The sequence below is a fragment of the Lissotriton helveticus genome, chromosome 3_1 (assembly GCF_964261635.1).
Source record: "Lissotriton helveticus chromosome 3_1, aLisHel1.1, whole genome shotgun sequence".
NCBI classification, from domain to species: Eukaryota; Metazoa; Chordata; class Amphibia; order Caudata; family Salamandridae; genus Lissotriton; species Lissotriton helveticus.
In genome coordinates, this window is record NC_136061.1 from 1,041,758,651 (window position 1) to 1,041,777,217 (window position 18,567).

The following is an 18,567-nucleotide window of genomic DNA, read 5'->3' on the forward strand; positions in this document are numbered from 1 at the left end:
GAGCTCCATCATGAGCACTGCAGCTCCATGCCCAAACCCATTTGAAAACCCGCCGCAGCGAAGGGGTTATGGAATCGCTATTAAAGACTCGCAAAACGGGATGCATGTAGAAATTGCAATATTTTTTGTGATTTCTACTGCTTCCTTATTTGCGATTCGCTAATTGCCAATCACAAATAAGGAATGGCTTTCACATTCATTCCTATGGGTCTAAAGGCCCATAGGAATGAATGGGGAGTCATTCCTTATTTGCGATTAGCAATTAGCGAATCGCAAATAAGGAATGGCTTTCCCATTCATTCCTATGGGTCTAAAGGCCCATAGGAATGAATGGGGAGTCATTCCTTATTTGCGATTAGCAATTAGCGAATCGCAAATAAGGAAGCGATTTCAAGGGTGCCAGGGTGTCCAAAGGACACCCTGTACCACCCCTGAAATGGTAATGTACACTGGTGTTGCGAACACACATGTCCAAAGGACATGGGTGTGTGTAACATACAACTTAGAAAAATGCACTAAAGTGCATTTTTCTAAGTTTTCGCTATTTACCACGTAGTTAGACTTCGCGATAAATAGCGGCCCCAGAATGCGATTTCGCAATTTTAAAATGGTTCATGAATTGCATTTAAGGAATCTCAAATTGAGATTCCTTAAATGCAATTATCCGCAATTTAGCGATTTCTGAAATTGCGATTTTTGCATTTGGGATGATGAATCCCAAATGCAAAAATAGCGCTCGCAAAGGGCCAGATTCTCAGAATCTGGCCCTTTGCGAGCCGATTTTGGCTTGATGAATCTGGCTGCTAGTGTACGACTATGTTCTACTATGTTGCAGCAATATTGTAGATTTGGATATTTGAAGTGCTCCTTTTCTATCCATGTAGTTAATGAGTTCAATTGTAGGGTTAAATATTGTGAAATACTAGGTGAGAAACATTCTGATATTAGGCATATAAGCAGAAAATATAAGCAAAAAATATATAATTTTTTATATGATTACAGCATATATGCAGAGTCATCTTGGTCTCTGATGGAAACATTGAGGATAAAAATGAGAAGGAGTGTAATGATGATTTCAAACAATAAACGCATAGACCAAGGCAAACATTCTGAATTATTGCTTCACTAGTGTGTAAGAGTGGATCGAGATTATGATAGATGGGTGTTCTTTTATCTTTATAGCACACACTGCTTTGAAAGAGTCTGAAGTTGATTATTGTCAATTTTATTCACACAGACGTTAACCATACAGCCGTTTTTGTGTTTAAAATATTTTATTAAGGCATACTTTACATAATCACACATTTACATGAAAAAGACCTTCAGGGTCATTGCTGATGTTATGAACAGCACAAATATGAAATGTAAAAACAAGGCATAATGAGTGTATTGCTGCAAAAGGCATCGGTATGCCCAACTGTGTAAACACAAGAGCCTCACAGCAGATAATCCAAAAGGAACCTCGGTGCAATAGGCTCTTTCATTCTGTGGACAAAGTCACAATCTGCAGAAATCTTTAAGCAATAGGACAACATCTCATCAATTTACATTTTCTTATAATGGCTGTCATCAAACAATCCGACCAGCAAGATAACAAAACTAGCCTCAATTGCACTGTGAGGGGTGTTATCCACAGTACATGCACTGTGCAGTCCAGAGAGGGGATCTCCTGGTGTGGCAGACAATCTCCTGAGGGCACCAGCTACTGCATCCCAATTGGAGTCAACAGGTACCAAAGTAGGTCATCATCGACTGGGCCATAGTTCTCCTTAGAAGAGGAATAGCAACTTCTTCCATCAGTGACAGCAGCAGCACACCTGTGCAAAGAAAGACAATTTGGTGAGCTTAGAAAGGGAAACTTGCTAACTGAGAGCCTTGGCGAGCAAATTGGCCACACAAAGAGGCCACATTGCCTGTCCTAAATGTTCTAGTACGACTGCATCGTTAAAAATATGCTGCAAAGGCCACATCCCCAAAATGTCATGAGTCTTGGGAAGGTTGTATGACAGGTTACATTATTCAGGTGAGCTATAGAGAGTTACATAACACTGCCTCATCAAAGTGGGGAATCAGAGTCTCCATCAGGTGGGATCAAATAGAGCTGTAAATAGATCTGCCTAATGCCTGCTGATGATACATAGCTGTTTGAACACTGCATCTTTATGTCTAGCCATCTGTACCCTATTTCCACACAAAATGCACACATAAACCCTCAACAAAATTCACGCTTTAATTCATGGCCCTACAAATAATGCACCACATAAAATTAAATTAAGTGTTCACTTCACTACATTAGTCCTCCTTCTCTTATCACCAAACCCTCAACAGTAATCCCATGTAACACCGCATGCTGTTGTTCTTTTCAGTCACATTTCTACAAATTCAGACCTTACCGTCTCCATGTGGTCTCTTTTCATACTACACATCAAATAATTTCTATACCTACCTTAAGCTATTACATACCAGAACCAGACTTTCTGCTCTCCCTCAATTCCTATTTATAGAGTACATGAGCTGGTACAACTAGCTCAGCTTATCCCAGGCAACACCAACACCAGACCCACAAATTTCACTGCCTAATGATAAATATATGTCCAATATCCATAAAACCCCACACTTTCCCTGTCATCAACAACAAACACCCTTTCAGATCCTAACCATAAACACAAACAATTCATTCTCAATGTATCCAAAACATCCCTTCTTAATCACATACCAATGGGGGGACACTTGCTTAGCCTGAAGCCGCCGTGAGGCAAACGGCACCAGGCGAACGCTGCGACTCACCTCACCGCTACCGCCCACCGCCAGCGGACTACCGCTCCCAGCAGCCCCGGGGAGGGCGTGACACATCAACACGCGCCCGGAGGCGCCATAAGAACTTCGAGAGCCGAGCGCTCTTGGGGGACACTTGCTTAGCCTGAAGCCGCCGTGAGGGAAACGGCACCAGGCGAACGCTGCGACTCACCTCACCGCTACCGCCCACCGCCAGCGTACTACTGCTCCCAGCAGCCCCGGGGAGGGCGTGACACATCAACACGCGCCCGGAGGCGCCATAAGAACTTCGAGCGCCGAGCGCTCTTGGGGGACACTCGCTTAGCCTGAAGCCGCCGTGAGGGAAACGGCACCAGCCGAACGCTGTGACTCGCCTCACCGCTACTGCCCACCGCCAGCGGACTACCACTCCCAGCAGCCCCGGGGAGGGCGTGACACATCAACACGCGCCCGGAGGCGCCATAAGAACTTCAAACGCCTCCCGCCCTGCGGGACGCGCGCAGGCAGCGCCGGGCTGAGCCCGGGCAGAGGGCGGGCCGTCTGTGTCCGTCAGAGGCTGAACGAGGCTGGGCTGGGCCATGGACCTTGGTTGTTACGGCCCACAAACCTGTAAGACTTCTTTTTGCTTTATATTGTGTGTCATTCAGTTAGGCTTTGTTGATGTTGTAGCTTATAACTGAACCTGTGCAAGCAATAGTGGTTGGCTTTGTTTTAAATTGCATCGTATTCATTTGTTAATTCCCTATAATGTCTAAACTTAGGTCGGCAAAGACTCCTCATACGACGAGCACTATGGACAACTACTTGGTAAAAGTAGTAAATAAAATGAATAAAGAGAGACACCTTTCATTAAACCGGATAAGTCCTCCGGTGTCACCTACAAGTCAGGGCGCCCCCCCAGTTACTCCTTCGCTAGAACGCAGCTGCATAGAAGACCCGCAAATAATCATTGAACATGATTCATCTGCACTCATAGTACAAACTCAGGTGGAGCTGGATAATCCTCTGGATATTTCACCACAGTCCTCCCCGAGAGTAGTTAGAGCCTGTAGGAAGCAAGCTGCTAAGCGGGGGAATAGGAAACCTAAAAAAGCTGGGTCTTCATCCATTAGCACTGGGGGAGTAATCGATAACTCAACCCAAGTCGAGTTGTTTAATTTGAACTCTGATCAAATTAATTTGCTGGCTACTATTATTGAATCCAAACTAGAAATCATGATTAAACCTCTTGTGGTAACATTAGAGGAGGTAACAAAGGAAGTAACCAGATTGGGTGGCCTTTTGAACTCTCATCTAACCCAGATTAAAGTAAATCAGAGTGCAAAGGCCGGCGAGAACATAAACAAGGAAACTGTTGTATCCCGTAGTGGGGGGAAGAGGCCGACTCATACTGCACACACTGTTCAAACTGCTCCAGTCAGCCAATCGCCCCCTCTACCGGCCACTACTTGCCAACCATTTGTACAAGTTACTCAACCACCGCTCACGACCCCTAGTAACCAATCTGCTATAATAGGGAGAAACAATGAAGGGAGGAGCGCAGTAAAGAAAAGATGCTCAGTTAATCTGCCTCCATATTGCGCACCCTACATAGTAGTACTCACAAATGTACCAGAGGGGGATTCCTATCTTACGGAGTCGAGGCCGGAGACCCATGACTCCCTGAAAAATAAATGTTTATCCTGGTTGAACAGGAATTGTGGGTTTCCCCTTGCCTTTTCCAACGACATCATATCGACCCACAGAGTCAGCTGGATAGGAAACTCTAGGAAAAATGGTAGGGGGGACTGCATCATCGTCAACTTTAAGTATCCGCAGCATGTTGCTACAGTACTGCTTAGAGCGGCCTCCCTATTAACGAGTGATAACATTGTATGTGCACGCCCTCTTGGTTTCTTTTATAATTATCTTAATACTACCACACATTTAAACACTGACCAGCCTAAACCATTCCAACATCTTCCTAGGCGCTGCTTTGTTACCCCTCCTCCCCAATCTGGAATTCACCCATCATTTAGTCAGGACCCATACTGCTATAGGCTGTCCAGGAACTATAACCAATTTGATCAACCCCTCCCACTGGCCAATCGATATGCCCCTCTAGCTTCTTTGGAGGAAAATGATTGACAGCCAATCGACCCAAGGACTAATATAAAGCCTCCTCATCCTACAGCTAGAATAATGACTTGGAACATTGCTGGCATTAAGGCTAAAGTAGGGAATGAAACCTGGACTAATTCACTAAAAACTTATGACATTATAGCATTTCACGAAACTTGGGACCAGGCTAAAACTTTTTCTTTGGATGGGTACAGACACTTTTCTATTCCAGCAACATGTAGTGTGGCTGGTAGAGCCAAGGGAGGTTTACTAAGTCTATTTAAACTTGATTTAAATGGCACACTAAGCCAGTGTAATTCAGGTTCTCAGAACTGTTTAATTGTAGAGTTATCATATTCTGATACTCCCAAGATTTTATTTATAAATTTTTATAATTCATGTGCCAATGAATGTACCGGGACTAACCTAGACTCATTGGAGAAATTTTTGTCAGTCTATAGTACAAATGTGAATACTTTTGAATTAATATTTTTAGGGGACTTTAATATCCATCCCTGTAACCAACCGTGCGCCAGTAATGAAATAGAAGGTCCTCCATATTCCTCATTTATGCATTTTGAACATTCTAAGAGGGGGGAAGCACTTGAAAATTTTCTGGCGAGATGGAATCTTTACGAATCTGGTTGCGGGGAAAGTGATCCTAGGCCCCCTACTTTTAAAGGAACAGACGAAGGCACTACAATTGATTATATTTCTATGACTTCTTTTATGTTATCTAAGGTACTACGATATAAGACAGAGGTATCGGTCTTTAGTGACCACAACCCAGTGGTAATAGAGATAAAGTCTGTGGATCTATTAACCCTGAAGTCTTGATCGGGCCCTTAGTTGACCTCCTGGCAGACTTACATTCTGGCCTTTTGGCCTCCGTCAGGGTTACTGCTGAGGGGCGCTGTACTAGTTATTTTAACTCGGAAAGGGGGGTCAGGCAAGGGTGTATCCTGGCCCGCTTCTTTTTACGGTATATATAAACGCCCTTGAACCTGCTCTAAAGGAGGCTACCCTTGACATACTGTGCATAGGGAAACTGGGTATCCCAGTTCTCCTCTACGCGGATGACGCTGTCCTTCTTTCACGGACAGGGGTTGGATTACAGCGGCTTCTGGATGTATTTGGGAACTTTATGGGATCCTTGGATCTTAAAATAAATGTAAAAAAGTCCCAAATTATGATTATGGGGAAGTGCTCTAGGAAAACGCAGTCTAAAACTTTTTTTCTGTGGCAAAGAAGAACTTAGCAGGGTGCCCACATTCCCCTACCTGGGGATTACATTTGATGAGAGAGGGAATTGGGGCCCGCAGCTTAAAAATAGAAACATCTCCTTTGCAAGAACTACCTCTGCACTCCAGGTCTTTACGAAAAAACTTGGGGCTAGGCCTATAGCAGCACTAATGAAGATCTATAAGGCAAAATGCCTCTCAGTAGCCACATATGGCAGCTCAATATGGGATATAGTTCCTCTGATTGCCTACAGGTGACCGAAAATAAATTTATGAGATCAGTCCTCTCAGTGCCACAGTCTACGCCCTCATATACTATCCATTCTGAATTGGGGTAGGCTTTATTTCTGACATGATAAGTATGGCTCCTGTAATATGTTGGTTGAAGACCTGGATGAACCAGGAAATAACCCTGAACCATACTATCCCGAAAGATTGTCTCCTTCTAGAAAACTATGGTAAGAGTGAGTGGTTGACTTACATTAGAAATACTCTGATCAAACTTGGGAGACCGGAGCTTTTCTCCTCTCCGGAGTTAATAAGACCAAAGGATATTGCTCTAATTAAGGGAGCAATGGCAGATTTGCTGTCTCTGGAGAGAGAGGAACGCGAATTAAAAAAACCTACTGTAAGGGCTAATCTCATTATTGCCAGCTCATGTGGTCCCGAAACCTACCTTAATGTGGTGAATCGTCCCTTCCATAGGTTTCTCCTAACCCGTTTCCGTTTTAATCTGATACACTTGAATTTAGGACTGTTTCCTTTTCCACCCAGAACACAATGCACTTTTTGATGTTCTGTAGTCACTACACGGAATTAAGGATGACATTTTTGGTCCCAATACTTAAGGAGGGGGGCTTTCTGCAGGTCAAGCCTGCCCTCCTTTATTTGCAATTATTACAGTCCTTTAGGATCATCTTTCATGTTGCAAGTTTTTTGGTGGGTGCTGTAAGGATTAGAAATAAGAAAAATTGTCTGACTAATTGTACATAAATGAATTTGGATGTATATATGTATGATGATTGTACACCAAAAATTGTCAGGGGGGGCACTCAAAAGGGTTAATGTTTTTATTTTATTTATTGTGTTTTTAATCAATGAAACTTTCAGTCTATGTATATTTCTGGATGATTTTTAATTGAACTATTACTCTGTTTTTATTCTGTATTAACAAGTGTATTTAATTGTATATTTTGTATAGTTCCATTGTCTTTTTATGATATTGATTTATCGAAATAAAGTATTCTGACTGACTGACTGACACATACCAATGCCACCATCAGTCTACACTGAAGCCATCACGCCCTACTCCACCCTGGTAAATAACTGCTTGGAAGTGCTCAGATGTGGTTCGGGAGGGTTAGTAGTAAGGCAGGGTTGAGGAGCAAGAGGGTATGGAGAAATAAGAGGTGAGGTTGAAGTGGAAGGCTGTAGTCTGAATCCAGACGGTGAAGGTGAGTTAATCACAGAAAAGGTGAGTAAAGGTTATTTATTTGAAGGAGGCAGACAAGATGCATTTGATGGAAGTAGTTGAGGGTCCATATAGAGGAGAGGGTGTGGTATGAAATAGAGAACACAGGAGTAAATGGTAACCTGAGGGAGGGGAGAAGGCAAGAGAGAGAGAGAGAGAGAGAGATGATATTACCATATTTTGTTAGGTTATGTATGGAGCCTTGGAATCTTTGTCAGAGGTAGTGGGGTAAGGGGCACATGCTAGTTTACCTACCCCCCACCCCATTAACTGCAGAAGACGGTCTCTCAGCACCAGGGCCGGACTTGCCGTAGCAGGCACTGGGCGTTTTCCCAGTGGGTCACTAGGGTGGGGCCTGGTTTTGGGGGGGGGGGGTGTTTTTGTTACCCGGGGTTGGCAATATGGACCCATTGTAACAAAATCGGCCAAAACCGTCCCTCGCAAACTGCTCGGCTGCATCCCATGGGGGCCAGCTCAGCAGTTTGCCAGGGCCGGTTTCCGTTCCCAGTCTGGCTCTGCTCGGCACAAATTGAGGTGTCACCGATTCTGCACACCACAGTGCCCAAGGGAAGAGGGCAGTTAAATAAACAGAGCTGTACTTCAAAGAATGACGAGAGACCACATGAACAAGCATTGGCGAAGCCAATAGGTCTCGGCAATCCAAGAACTATTGGAGTTGTCAATGACAAATGTCTTTTAGCCATGTGTTATGGAGTGTAGGGTAATTATGCAGTTTAGACTGGAATTATTTGTTGTGGAATTGTGTGGTGTTGAGTGGTGTTATGTGTAGCAGAATTATGTGGCATGGTGTGTACTGGGAATATGTGGATAGTCAATGTGGTATTGAATGTACTGGAATTATGTGTAGTGGTAATATGTGTCATGGAGTGTAATTATGTGTGTTGGGATTGTGTGTTGTGGAATGGCATCTAGTGGAGTGGAATTATGGTGGGGGTGTGGTGTTGAATTTGTGGCATGATGTGGAATTTTGTGGTGTAGATTGGATGTATGTGGTGTGCGGTGTAATTATGTTGTGGAGTGGAATTTTCTGGTTTGTTGTGGAATTATGTAGTGTGGAATATAATGTGTGAAATTGAATTGTGTGGCATGGAACTGTGTGGATCTGAGTGAAATTATGTTGAGGGGGATTATGTGTAAGAAACTAGAGAGGTGGTCCTACTGCCAACGGGGGACAGGGCACTACTAAACAAATACAGGCGTTCTGAGAAGAAGTACTGTCTTCCGGGAGAATTTAAATGCATGCACTGATACAAGTTATGTCATGTCAGACCCCCTGAAGGCTATCCAGTTTGGGAACCTTTATTTTGGAATTCAGGTGATTAACCAAGCACTAGATACCGAAGCCGTACTGGTGGTTAAACACCGAATAAAACGACTAAAGGGTAGTTTTAGACAACAGGTACCTTTAATGGAGAGCCCTTTGAATAACGCTAAAAATTAAACTTGCAAGCAAAAATAATAATGAGATGTGTTGTATAATGACTGCTATAGGATATAATAATTAAATATATGCGGTGCAATGTGTTTAGTTTTTTAGCTAAAGCATGGCACCCAATAACAGTAACTCCTCGAAGGAATAAGTTTGGTAGGGTACATGAGTCAGTAATGGCAGGTAGGAAAACTAGTTTCCCTATACACACAACAAGAAATACGAAGAAGTCATTGTGCGAGGCACACAACCAGAATTAAAGAGGTAAGAAATGTTAAAAACCCCCTCTAGTTATAAGATTGGAACTTTTAAGGTACTCGTCGCAGTACAAATTGTTGTCTTCCCTTTCTTATAGTAACTGGGGTTCTGTGATTTTAATCAAAAGGCCAAGCCACAGCTGTGAGCAAATAACTACAAGCTGGATATCTCTTGTTTAATAATTAACATTAACCTGAAGTGGTGAGTGATGATTTCATCTCTATCTCAGTCCATCTTTCTGTTTTGTAAAACAATTATTTTTTCTATTCTCTTCTTTTCTCTTGTATTTGGTAAAAATGTGGATGTTAACACTGGCTAGAGGAGGGTTTTAAATGAAGAGATATAGATCATACACACTATGGTGACTTTGATTTATAAACCACCAAGCACAGATATTTACACCTTAATGGCGGCTGCGATTTTGCGAAAGTGCGGCACTTCCGCAAAACGGCCGTGGCCGCGTCGGCCATTGGCTGATGGCAGCACTGGGGAGGTAGTGCTGCCATCGGCCAATGGCCAACGGCAGCATGGAAGGAGTTAAAGCACAAATGGACTAGAAGTCCTGAAGACTTAAATGATCTAGGCAAAGACATTTTGATCCCCAATTTTTAAAAACAGTATATTTCCTCCTGTCGTTTTTCATTGGCAAATGGTGTGGGACAGGTGGCAGGGTTGGAGGGAGTAGGATGGGGAATTTAGTAATTTAAACCCTGTTCCTATGTACCTCTTCCCTTTTTAGATTACGGTTTTTAAGTTGGAAGAAGATAAAGTTCCCTTAGATTTGAGTCCTGATGAAGGTGGTTGTACTATAGAGTGTACCACTGAAAAGCGTCAACGTCAACAAGACTTTGAATCCAACCACAGGAATTGTTGGGAAGGAATACAATTATAACACCTACCAGAATTCAAACTGGATGCTAAGTGTTGGATCAATATGCAGAACAGTTAGTGTGTAACTGTGTAGATAGGGTCTCCTTTGTTTATTGTATTATTGTGTTTTTATGAAAATAATTTTTTAGATTTTTTTGATTTTCTGATTGTGACAAATTTTTCGCCGTATTTTAACTTTGACTGCATATTATCATTGGATCAAAAATTGTATGCGATACATGAATTTTATATATTTAATGTATTCGGGCAAAGGCCCCTCTGTGTGTCACTAAAGATTTGTTGCCAGAAAGTCTTTAAGTTTTTACGAGATAGAATAAACTATTTTTGAGCTTATTTTTTATTTAATATATAAAATACTTTCTTTTATAGTAGATTAATTACTCCTCTATAACCGATGTGAATGACAGATGAGTGTATTGTACTTCTCACCTTTTATTGAATACTGAGGGGAATTTTGTTTTCTCAACTGAGGAGGATTATATGGCATGGTGTGGAGCTTATTTATGTGGATTGTTGCTATGTGACATTGAGTGGTTTTATGTGGGGTGTTTTGTTGTGGAATTGAGTAGAGTGTTATTATGTGGAGTTGAAAATCATTTAAAAGGTTTTAAATTCCATAAAATTGACCATTGTGTCCAAATCTTGTAGGTTTGTTATTGGAATTCTTTGCTGTTTTTTTTTTTTTACTAGAGCATTTTTTAAATTCCAATTATACCATTTTGCAGAATAGCGACACCAATTGAAGAATTATATGCTGCACAAGGACGGCGCCTGACACTGTTCTGTAAAGGGGGAAAATGTTGAGCTGTACTGATGAAGACTGATGGAACGCCTTGTTGTGAAAGGCGTGGGGGTTTCTTTCTGGTCGAGGGGAGGCTCTCTGCCACTTACAGCTGGAGAACTCTCACAGCCAGTGTTGTGATTGTGAGCTTGGCTTTACAGGGAATACTGGATAACAATTATGGACGCTTTTGTTGAGTGCATGTCCTCGCTTGCAGCCATAGCAAAAAAGGCACAGCAGGGAAGAAGCCCTTGTTCGGTTGGAGGGAAGATTGAAATGTGTTTCGCGGACGGCAGTTCATGTGGTAGAATATTAAAATAAAACTGGAACTGGCTGACAATCACAATTAGGTAATAAAACAGCTAATTGCAGGTTTAAACAAGGAGACAAGCAGCAGGAGGGAAGTAACAAACAACACCTCATAATGGCGGGTGAGGTATGAGCCAAGCAGACATGGGGTAGAGGAGGGAGCAATCGAAAACAGGAGGAGAGTCTGATACAGCAGCTTTTAAAGAATGGAGATGGGGCAAGATGGGGCCCATACCTCTGCTTCTAATGGCTCATTTGTATTCATTTGATCTTTATTTCGGCCATACATGGCCATAAAAGATTTGCATAAAAAACAAATTTAATTTACAAAATGCATATCAAGCACCATTTATGGAACAACTAACAATTGTTGCTAAAAAAATCAAAGCAGTTTAACCCCTTGACCGCGGCGAAAATTCCGCCGCGGTGCGGGTGATTTATGGCGTGGGCGTGGTTTGGACGGCCCCCGGCCGTCCTCTGCACACGCCCACCGTGACGTCGGAGGGCCGGCGGCCGTCCAACGCATGGAAGGGGTTAAAAAAGACGAAAGAGGAAAAATAAAAACATAATGGCATACTTGGCAAGAAATACATTTGGACAGGGAGCTGGAAAGTGAACCATAAAAATAGATACTATCAAACCAATGGACAAATAAAACCAAATGGACAAGTGATATACAACATTGACCTTATAGCTTTAGACCTTTTTTCCTGCGCACAAAGTGGATGGAAAGCAAAAATCTACTGACACTAAATACTATTGTGCGGGTTGTGTCAGATTTGATCATTCTTAGTGCCGTCTTACATGACCTTATTCCCAAAAGATTGCATAAAGGTTTAATCCACTTTCTTCTGGCCGGTGCATAGGGTGGGCAAAAAAGAAGGATATGCTGGTCATCCTCCTTAAAATTGCCCTCGCACATAGTACAGATTTCGCTGGTCGTTGTATCGTCAGCATTACCCCTTCTAGACCAGCGTGCCAGAGTTGAATTAGTCAAAAGGTTACCATATCTTAATTTCATAAATAGGGTTTTAGCTAGCGGGGGCTCGACTTCATCAAGGAAATTCTTAAAAAGAGGCTCATCCTTGAAGTTTAAAAAGTTGTTTACCAAAGTCTCACCACTATTTCCATCAGTTATTTGGTTATTCATAAAACCCCAAAAAGCCGTTTTCACCATTTTTTTTTTAATTGAACGTAACCTTTCCGGATTCTCCCAAAATTGAGATAAACCTATTTTATTAAACCACATAATTTAACATGTTTTAGCCAAATGTTGGAATTCAGTACATCCAAGCTCATTACCTCATTTATTTTAGAGCTCTGAAGCTACGGAAGCACTATACTAGAGCCCAAACAAAGCCCAAAACATCAGAGAGTGTCAAGTTTCACAAAGACAGGTGCAGGCATTGCCTGGGAACCCTTAGAGCAGCCCATTTAGGGAAGGTGGTGGCTTGGATTAACCAGCTCAATGTCAACACTTGATACATCACGTAATCCAGCTGATTTTTGAAGTCCAAAAAATAAATAAATAAGGCTTGTATCAAATGTGGGTGGATCGCCTAAAAACAAATTGTCAAGGAATGAATGATGGTACCAACTTGCATGATTCCTCCTGACTTAATGAGATTAAGGGAGAAGTAATCACTCTGTAAATTGTCCTGCCTCGGCCCAACGACAAAAGATGACTGTAATCAAAGAGATAAACAACCGGCGTAACCGTGGCCTTGAAAGATAACTGCCCTTAAGAAAAACAACCGTCTGTGAGTAAACATACATCAATAATTGTGCACCACAGAGAACCTAAATGTGACCACGTGACTATCTACTCAACAATAATATTCACCATTCATGGAATATATGTGGCCGCATAGGTATACGATGATGACGATATACACCGCTGCTAACAAATTTTTAAACATTGTTTAAATATTACAATTGAGTAAACAGATGACCGCAAAGAGTGCACACTTTTTTAATATAATGATCAGAACACCACGCGGGAGTCTGTTTTCGTTTTTAGTCTTTTTTCAGTATTCGTAGGAACCAGCAATAGAAAAAGGACCTAGGAAACACACCGGTCACTTCCGGGGGTAGCGGCAGCACAAGCAAGGAAATCCCACAGAGCTGGTGAGAACCGCCATGCCGCCATAATCACGAGGAGTAAACCAAGTAAGATCGTTCCTTTAACAATATATTTCCTTTTATTACAGACGACGGAGAAGATTTTCTCTTGACCCCCGAAGGAAGTATTGCCTAAAACTTGAGAGGTACGGGTTAAATAACTAATGCTTGTAAGTTACGGACACAGATAAAGGATGCGGGTTTATTGCACAATAGATGAGATGTTATAAGAGGGGCAACTATTTAATTAACACATTTTACGAATCATGATAAAATTGATCACTACGTTGTAACACATTACTAATTTTTTACACAAACGGGGACATTTGATAACTATGAGTCCACCATTCAGAATACAATTAGAATAAACTTTACAAATATATTGCGCCGATTTTAAACTTTAACCTCACAATTTTGAACTTGACTAGAATCATTTTTTATATCAAATGGTGACAGATAAAACAATCTTTAAAGCCTCAGTAAGATGTTCACAGTATTTTTCCTACTACTAAATCAGTTTTAAGAATTTAGAGAAACATATAGGGTTACAAAAAACGTATTTGTTTTTTGGATTGCAGGTACTATTGGCCTCACTAAAAAAAAGGTGGATAACTACTACACAAATTGTGCAAGTAGTATTTTAATTTTCATCACGGTCCGGAAGAAAGCCCCATAGACCCGGCTGGGCACAGTGGGGCTGAAACATATCGACCAACTCTGACAAATTTTGATGTATAGAGGATCTAGTAACACAATCCTATTCTATACCAAACACTTTTTTATAACAATTCTTGTATCACACATTTTATTAAAATTCCTTTCGTTGATCCAAGGATTTTTTAGATTCACCAATATATTTTTGGGAGCACTATTTCTGGACACTGCTACATAGCCAATGGTTATCTCCGGGTGGAGGTTGCATACAACTATAAGAACGCTATGATAATGCACCCACGCTTCGTATAAACGGTGGAGAACCAAGATATACCACCACATCGCTTAGGTGCTAATTTGTTTTTTGGATTGCAGGTACTATTGGCTTCACTAAAAAGAAGGTGGATAACTGAACCACTGTCGTACTACACAAATTGTGCAAGTAGTATTTTAATTTCCGTCACAGTCCTGAAGAAAGCCCCATAGACCCGGCTGGGCACAGTGGGGCTGAGACATGTCGACTAACTCTGACCAATTTTGAGGTATACCGGATCTAGTAACACGATCCTATTCTATACCAAACTCTTTTTTTTAACAATTCTTGTATCACACATTTTATTTAGATTCACAAATATATTTTTGGGAGCACTATTTCTGGACACTGCTACATAGCCAATGGTTATCTCCGGGTGGAGGTTGCATACAACTATAAAAACCCTATGATGATGCACCCACGCTACGTATAAACGGTGGAGAACCAAGATATACCACCACATCGCTTACGTGCATGTATAAGGGTTTTTTAAGAAGGTCTAAAAAAAAAAAACCCTGGTGCTGTAGTATCAATTGATACATTCTCCATTTGATTTTTGATTGTTTCAAATGCCATCAGCCCATGTAATAGGCAGGCCAGCCAGCACCTTTGCTGCCTGCTAATGGTAAATATATCCAGAGGGAAAATAATTCCTCAAATTCTTGCATAATAATGCTCCGTGTCGCAGTTCATGATGCTTGCTGAAACCCAACTCCTGAGTACACTTCCAGTGGCTAAGCATTCCGGATCACACTTGCACTGCAGTACCCAGTTGGGAAACAAATGTCCGGTATGCTGCTGACCGCACCTTCTATTGGCCAGGCTAAGACCAGTTACTGCGTGGATAGGTGCTCTAAAATGCGGGAGCTGTAGCTGCCATGGTTAGAGAAGGGCAAGCAAACAGCACACGCAAAGTTTGGAAAGTGTTTGCATTGTAGATCATGCAACAAACATCACGTATAATTTGATAGAATTTATAAAAATACTTGAAGAGTGTATTTCTTTAATATGTGTAAACTTTGATATTAATATGGCACAGCACTGGGAGGTACTTATTCAAAGTGATAGTTTTAAAAAGTTTTTTTTAAGTGTAAAGAGCCCTTGCATTCGGAAGTTCAGGACAGGAGGAGAGAATGAGGCATTGGGCCCGAGCTGCCGACTATGGAGCTGGGAAATCGGGCTTATGTTTTGGCACAACATCCTGTTATCTTGGGCAAATCACTTAATCTCCCTGTTTCTACAAAAACTAGTGTGGTGGTTACTCTAACAATACATTTGGGTGGTGTTCACACTATATAAAACTGCACAAAAAAAAGAGACTGAACGAGTGAACTGAAAACACTAGTACTGTATGGAGAGCTTCAAGACAAAGAAAAAAGTAGTTCCCAAAATTAGATAATTGGATGTTTACAAGTACTTGGTCCCTGCTCTGGGGTGTTGGCCAAACACAGGAGAATGTTGACGCATTCATGCCCTGGACAAATAGGGACAAAGGATTTGAGAGCGACGATGGAGCAAGTAAACGGAAAGCCTATGGGCATGCTGACGCCCACAGATAGAACAATACATGTCTCTTTGAGACAGGCATGTTCTGTCTAGCCGAGGCCTAAGTATAGTGAAAATTCATCATAAATTGTCCCTTAAACTGAGGTGAGATGATCAGTCAGATTACAATCAGACAAGCCAACATAATTGTTGAAGGTTTTCTAACTGAATATGGTTTAGCCTTTTTGTATTGAAGTTAACTCTCCTTCCCTCAACTACACCAAGGCTGAAGCATTTTTTAACATTGCGCAGATGCTTAGCTCTCCAATTCATGCTTATGCTACAGCTTTATATAAATGAATGGGAATAACAATATTTTTGCCAGTCCAAAAACACAAATGAAAAGCACTTTTGCCGAGCGGAAGAAACAAAAAATGGTAATTCTAAACTTGATGAAAAATGTTTCATGACATATAATTATCAACCTGCACGGTTCTCTAAAACGCAAGGTCTTCATCACAGGATAATTACTGTCCTCTTACATTTATTATTCTCAGTGCAGAGTACATTTGCATGGTCCCTTGTGATGGAAATTACTTAACTTGCCAGAAGGGAGTTGTTATGTGCCCCACAGGTCCCATGGAGGCAGGGTGATGAGCCCTCCACATCCCACCAGGTCTCACACAGCACATGTGAAGCTCCCTGCATGCACTGCACTCAATAACACCAAAACAAAGGCTGGTGCAATACTTGCTGTGTTGGCCTTTTGCTTCCTGATCCATTATAAGGGTGCACAGACATAATATTGACTCCAAAATATCGTTTGGACAGAATATCGAGTTTTAAATATCGTTTGGACAAAATATCGACAGGACAGAATATCGACAGTCAAAATATCGTTTTTAAGGTAAGTGAAGTAATATCGACTGTAAATAATATAGAAAGTGAAAATATCCAAGTATATAATCTAGATAGTAAAAAATATCGTTTTTTAAATAATATTTAATTATTTACAGTGTTTTTATGTTATAATATGTGTGAAAAGTGTCATTTTATGTTATAATTATTTTTAATTAATGATTTTTTTGTAATTATTGTGTAATTTTATTCTGTAGCGGGTTGTGGGTTTATAGGGGAATAGGGTGGGAAGTAATTTAATTATAATTAATTAAATATGTAAATTTATTAATTGGTAGTAATAATTAATTAATTGGTAATTAAATAATATTTGTTAATTATTTAAAATTTAATTGATAATGAATTTAATTTAATTGATTAATTGCTAATTATGTAAATAAAAATAATTTATTTCCTGTAGCGGGTTGTGGGTTTATAGGGGAATAGGGTGGGAAGTAATTTAATTATAATTAATTAAATATGTAAATGTATTAATTGGTAGTAATATTTAATTAATTGGTAATTAAATAATATTTGTTAATTATTTAAAATGTAATTGGTAATTAATTTAATTTAATTGATTAATTGCTAATTATGTTAAATTAAAGGGGTATTTTTAGGGTTCAGGGTCAGTTTTTGGTTTTTGGGTAAAGGGGTATTTTTAGGGTTCAGGGTCAGTTTTTAGTTTTTGGGTAAAGGGGTATTTTTTGGGTTCAGGGTCAGTTTTTAGTTTTTGGGTAAAGGGGTATTTTTAGGGTTCAGGGTCAGTTTTTAGTTTTTTGGGTAAAGGGGTATTTTTAGGGTTCAGGGTCAGTTTTTAGTGTTTGGGTAAAGGGGTATTTTTAGGGTTCAGGGTCAGTTTTTAGTTTTTGGGTAAAGGGGTATTTTTAGGGTTCAGGGTCAGTTTTTAGTTTTTGGGTAAAGGGGTATTTTTAGGGTTCAGGGTCAGTTTTTAGTTTTTGGGTTAAGGGGTATTTTTAGGGTTCAGGGTCAGTTTTGGGTTTTTGGGTAAAGGGGTATTTTTAGGGTTCAGGGTCAGTTTTTAGTTTTTGGGTAAAGGGGTATTTTTAGGGTTCAGGGTCAGTTTTGGGGTTTTGGGTAAAGGGTTTTTTTTAGGGTTCAGGGTCAGTTTTGGGTTTTTGGGGTACAGGGGTACAGTGTAAAAAGAAAGTAAAATAAAATTTACATTAATTTAATTTAATGAAATTAAATTAAATTATATTAAATTAATTTTAAATAATTTATATTATAAAAATTATTATATACTTACCAATACTTACGTTGTAATGGTAGTGCGTTGTAAAAGTTGCGTTGTAACGTCATATATCCACTGTTGCACTCCTTGGAGTGGGAATAGTAATTTTAACCCCTACGCTATCCAACGCTTTCCCTACTGTTGCACCCACTGGAGTGGGAATAGTAATTTTTACTCTATTGTATTTGTACGTTAATAATATTGGCTATTATTTAATTAAATTTTGTTACTATATATATATATGTTTTAAGAAATATGATTAAAAAAATATTATTTTTTTTACTTTCATTAATTATTTAATTATTAAAAGTTATTTTAAGTATTGTTAAGTATATTTTAGTAATTCATTTTTATATTAATGTAATTAAACATTGTTTTTATTAAAGTCGATATTTTTTACAACGATATTTTTGTAAACGATATTTTTAACTCGATATTTTTGTACTTACCTGTTTGTAGATAGAAACTCGATATTTTGTCTCTCGATATTTTCTCAACGATATTTTTGTTGGTCGATATTCTGTCCCTCGATATTATTTCAGTGATCCATTATAAGGATTGGCTAA

The 18,567-nt window shown here is 40.2% G+C and overlaps 1 protein-coding gene across 1 annotated transcript in view; it reads right to left on the bottom strand.

Annotated features, from left to right (window-relative positions):
- Positions 1 to 1,268: 1,268 nt before the first annotated feature.
- The window catches only part of MYO3B (myosin IIIB), a 2,563,893-nt gene continuing 2,546,594 nt past the window's right edge, over positions 1,269 to 18,567 (bottom strand). The window contains exon 36 of the mRNA XM_078681588.1: positions 1,269 to 1,817. The gene's annotated coding sequence lies outside the window, so the exon portion shown is untranslated. The remainder of the gene's footprint in view (positions 1,818 to 18,567) is intronic.